Source organism: Myotis daubentonii, chromosome X (assembly GCF_963259705.1).
Source record: "Myotis daubentonii chromosome X, mMyoDau2.1, whole genome shotgun sequence".
NCBI classification, from domain to species: domain Eukaryota; kingdom Metazoa; phylum Chordata; class Mammalia; order Chiroptera; family Vespertilionidae; genus Myotis; species Myotis daubentonii.
In genome coordinates, this window is record NC_081861.1 from 55,912,371 (window position 1) to 55,918,055 (window position 5,685).

The window sequence follows — 5,685 nt, forward strand, 5'->3', positions numbered from 1 at the left end:
AGGACACATATGTAATACCCTTTGTAATACTTTAAGCAATAAAACAATAAAAAATAAATAATAAATAAATAAATACTGCTCAAAAAAAAAAGAAAAGAAAGAAAGAAAGGACATATGCACCCCTATGTTTATAGTAGCTTGATTTACAATAGCTAAGATTTGGAAACAGCCTAAGTGCCCATCAGCAGATGAGTGAATTAAAAAACTGTGACACATCTACACAATAAAATACTACGCTGTTGTAAAAAAGAACTCTTATCATTATTAACAGCATGGATGCACATGGAGAGCATTATGCTAAGTGAAATAAGCCAGTCGGAGAAAGATAAACATCGCATGATCTCACTCATTTGTGGAATATAATGAACTGCATAAACTGATGAACCAAAATAGATACAGAAACTGAGAAGCATTGAACAGATTGTCAAACTCCAGAGGGAAGGCATGGAAGCGGGTGGGTAAGAGATCAACTAAAGTACTTGTATGCATGCATATAAGTATAACCAATGGACATAGACACTAGGGGGGTGAGGGCATGTTCTGGCGGTTGTGGGTGGCCAGGGAGAGGTCAATGGGGAAAAAAGGAGACATATGTAATATTACATGTAATACTTTAAACAACAAAGAATTTTAAAAATGTTCAATAACATACTGGAAAAGATAAACAGAGGATCAAGAATCAGAAAGTGAATAATAAAGGGTCATCCCTTAAAAGGTTAATAATGGAATTCTTTGAACATCTCTATGCCTGAAAATTTGATAACATCTAAAAAAAAATCCTTTAAAGACACAAACTAGCAAAACTCACGCAAGAAGAAATACACAATCTAATTTCAATTTGACCTACACAAAATCAATAACTTTTTCTCTTCAAAATACTATATTAAAAGGATAAAAAATGAGATATATAACTGGAGAAATAATTTTAAGCCATCTATACATCAAAGTACTACTATTTAGAATATTTAAAGAATTCTCAAAACTCAACAATAAAAATACTAAACCATCCATTTAGAAAATGGACAAAAGACACAAGCAGACATTTTACCAAAGAGCATACAGAGATAGAAAACACACAGACAAAATTATATGTACAATATCATTAACCATTATGGAAATGAAAATTAAAACTACAATGAGATAGCATTAAACACCTATCAGGAAATTAAAAATAATGACGATATCAAATCCTGGTGAGAATACTGAGAGCTGTATCACTCATGCCATACATTGCTGTTGGGCATGTAAAATGGTAACAGTTTGGCAGTTTCTTATCAAATTAAACATGCAACCATCAAATGACCCAACAATTGCACTCTTGGGAAATTTATCCTATTGATTAAAGGTTATGTTTACACAAAAACCTGTACCCCTGCAATTGAAGTAGTTATATTAGTAAGGACAATAATTTTTGAGCAATTGCTATATGCCAGACATTATTCTAAGAAATTCATGTTTATTTCATTTAATACCCATAACAATATATGAGATAAGTGCTATTATGTCCCCATTTTGCACATGAAGAAACTGAGGCACAAAAATACTGAGTAATTTGTCCAAAGATTCACAGCTAGGAAGTTCTAGCTGTGAGACAAACCAAGGTAACTTGGCTCCACAATCTTTATTCTTAATTGTATAATGTGAGGAAACACTGAGAACTTGGCTGTCTGCAAGCCAAGAATAGAGCTCTTACCAGAACTTGACCATGAACTTGACCTTATCTTGGACTTCAGCCTCCATAACTGTGAGAAATTAATGTCTGTTGTTTAAGCCACCCAGACTATGGCATTTGTTATAGCAGCCTAAGCTGACTAAAATAGGACTATATAAGTATGCCTCATTCCTCTGCCCTATTAAAGCACTGGTTCTTGATAAAATGCTCATAGGGAAACTAAAAGGATGTTTCCATATACTAATCTAGCTCCTAGGTGTATATAGGAGAAGTTATTTAGAAATTAGTTTTAATGGAACATAAAAGATTTACAACACAGCAAGTATTTTCACTCTGATATCAAATTTTCAGGCTATTTTAAAAGGTAGCCAAATGCCAAGTTGGCTAAAACCCAGAGCAATACAGTGACCTGAAAGCAAAAAAGGAAAGCCACAAAACAGGGGGAAACTAGGCTAGATCCCTAAGGAGGAGTAAAAAGAAATAATATGAGACATTAAAAGTAATAGGAAAACATTTAAAGATCACCCAAGGTAAAAAGGGATAACCAAAAACATGATGGCCCTCAGAAAAATGAGGAAAGTTGTAAGCAAGTGACTGAGCAAAGTTTTTTTGTGGTCTATCTGAAACTGTCCAGGTGTGATTAGTTACCCACTAGTGAGGGGAGAATGGTTTGTCAGATCACAGGAAGGAAGAGAATGGCTGAAAAGAGCATTACAATGCTGAATAGGCCATTTCAGAAAACTGACAGACATGAAGCCTTAGAGATCTCCTTCAGAAGTGCCCAAGTCTAGGTTATAATAGGTTAGTTTACTTTACTTGAGACCCATATTGCAATCTGAAACAGGAACTCCTCTTTGTTTCATGTTCGTTCATGTTCTTCCCCTAGCAGCACCTGGAACAAAGTGGGCTACATGGTAGACACTTAGTAAATACTTACTGACGCTATCACTTAGAAAAGCTTCAGATTCTAGGTAGCAAGGAACACACTTCTGCAAAGAGTAGCTTATAAGAAATTATAGCAATTCCCCTATGAATTTACCTGTGGAAAAATATGGGGAAATAGTAGATGAAATGTCACTGGATATAATTAAGGAGTTTTATTGGCACTATCCCTAATGAGACAAGGAGAGTGGACTTAGACCAAGGATAATAGCTTAAGAAAGAGTAAGAATGAGAATTCACCAGTATTATTAATGAGGGACCATGATGAATCTAAATCTCATAAACAAGGGATAATTTAAATATTCCATTACTGTTATGAAAATACTGTTCTAACTGCTGGTTTTAATGTTTTCATGTGTCTCTGTTTTGCTATATAATTTTATGTAGTAAAAAGTACAAAGTTATCATTCTAATCACAAAAATCATTCAATTCTGGGTGGTGAACTGCATTCATTCCCATCTAATGTTTACTATTTTCATCATTCCATAAAATAAATTCACCAAAGTGACTATTCCTAAATTTTTAAGATATCTGCCATAATTAGGTGTTCTCAAATTTAAAGTGTGTGACAATTACCTGATCTGCTGGTTAAAAGTATATTACACTCATTAGTCACTATTCTTTGAACATCTTGTACTGTCCATTGCTATCCAATTTTAGAGTGGCAAAAGAGTAAAATGTAATCTGAGATCCCTAGACTAAGGAGAGGTAGTTTTGACTGCTGATAACTTATTTTTTTTTAAATATGTAATGCTTCACAAATTTGCATGTCATTCTTGTGCAGGGGGCATCCTAATCTCCTCTGTAACATTCCAATTTTAGTATATGTACTGCTGAAGTAAGCACAAGCTCTGATAACTCTTTAGCCATCAATATAGCAAATCTTGTCATATAAGATGTGGCTGCTGCTTATGTGAATTAGAAAAGAACACACAATAGGATGAGTAAATTTTCTTCAAAGCCACATTAGATTTCCCAAGCTTCCTGGTGCAAGGTAAATTTTTAATATAGCAAAATTGGCATGAAGTTCTGCAGAAAGTACTGGGTGCAATTCAAATTTGAGCATTTTCTTTAACTGTAGAAGTCAATAATTGGAAGGTGAAAAATAATGAGCTCTATTACAGTGGTAATAGCTTAATGAGGAATTTGGGACTTTTTTCTGTACTTGCTATTGTTTTTCTAGACTGGCCTCCTGTCAGAAATTGCTTTAAAAAATAGTACAGAGTGGATTAGAAAGTCAAATTCAGATCTATGTGAAAATCCTACATTTAGCATAACTTTTTTTTACATCATACTTAGTATCTGACACTGGATCCTAAGTGTCCATGAGATTTGTGTTCATAGCTGGTAGGGGCTACTTTGCTGTGCCGGAACAGAGATGGGGGTTTCTTCAGCATCTGATGCTTCTGACCCTGAAAGCCAAAGTTCATTAAACAGATTATAAAGGAAGCCATGAAAATATGCAAGAATGATATGAACACCTCTCCTTCTTATTAAGAAAATGAATAATTCCATCCAACCACACTCTGCTCCCAATGCAAATGTGTATGGGGTTTTTTGTATATATATAATTTCTCTTACTGAAGGCTGGGCATTTTGAGATATGCCCGCTTGGTACTCACCACCAAATAGCTTTGGAAAGTGTAAGAAGGAAATGCCCAGCATTCAGCTGTGTGAAATGTCCATGCTTTGAGATTGAAGGGAAAATATTTTCCAATATTATTATCTAAACAAGGCACTTTTGTAAGGCATTCTGCAGCAAGGAAGAGTAAAGAGCTCTTTTTTCAATGAATACACACACACACACACACATACATACACACACACACAGATGTGCATGCTCACCAGGTCCTCAACAAAATTGTAAAATGAATTAGGTTCTCTTTGGCTCTCATTTACTCTCTCTGTACTCACAACTTTCTCTCCTTTTGGCACCCTCCGGCACGTACTGATTGCCTCCTCCATTTCTCTTATGCTGTCTCCTAAGGTGAGACCTCCTAGGAAATATCTTAGGTACTGAACTGTTCCCTCCCTGTCTCCCAAATCACATCCAATGTTATTCATCCTCTATCCTACTTTATCAGAACCCTGTTGCCTATTTAAGCTACGTTGACACTACCCTTTCTCACTAGCTGCCATGTTGTAAAAAGCACTGTGGAAAGGCCCATATAGTGAAGAACTGAAGGCTCCTGCTAACAGCCATATGAGTGAGATTGAAAGTATACCCTTTAGCCACAGTCATGCTTTCAGATGACTGCAGCCCTGAATGACAGCTTGACTGAAATCCCTAAAGGTAGTGAGATAACCAGTTGGTTTACTCGAAGGTGAGTTTTGCTACACTCCAAATGTAGTTCTATCTCAACCTGGATTCAAGTACTAATGAACTATGTTATTTTAGGCTAGTCTCTTAATCTCTCTGTGCCTCAGCTTCTCATTTGTAAAATATGTAAAATCACACTTACAAATGTGATTTGTAAAAAGCTCCTACCTTACAGGATTGTGAGGATTAAATGAGATAACATGTACAACACTTAGCAAAGTTATCTGGCTCAAAAGAAATAGTAGTAGTAGTAGTTATTGTTGTTATTTTATTAACATCCCTATATGCTATTAGAAGAAAAGAGTTATCCATTCTGGCAGAGATTATTAGTGCCCACCAAATATTTTATGTACTGCCTTACATTTCCCAGCTTCCTTTGCAGTTAGGGTAGGGCCTTGTGAATGGTTCTGGCCAATGAAATATGAGCAGAGGGATGTGTCATTTAGAGGCTGAAAAATGAAAGGGCTAGTGTGCTGTCACCTTGTCTTTTTTCTCCACATCAGCCTTGCATGAGAGAAATGAGCCTCTGATTAGTGTATCCTTATTTAACAGATTAGGACATTGATGTACAAAAATAAATATAAGATCAAAGTGACTTTCATATGCAGTGACTTCATGTTTAGTCTCATGTATACTGTATAACAGACCTTTTACATAAACAAAGATTATGTTTCCAAATTCACCATTGTATGTAATTTCCCTCATGAAACTGTATCTAATAAGTAGAGAAAAATAGAACACTGTTGAGAC

General features: G+C 35.4%; 1 non-coding gene across 1 annotated transcript; it reads right to left on the reverse strand.

Annotated features, from left to right (window-relative positions):
- Nucleotides 1–3,354: 3,354 nt before the first annotated feature.
- Nucleotides 3,355–3,461, reverse strand: LOC132225347 (U6 spliceosomal RNA). Its single transcript, XR_009450869.1, has one exon. It is a non-coding gene; the product is annotated as a U6 spliceosomal RNA (small nuclear RNA).
- Between the last annotated feature and the right edge of the window lie 2,224 nt (nt 3,462–5,685).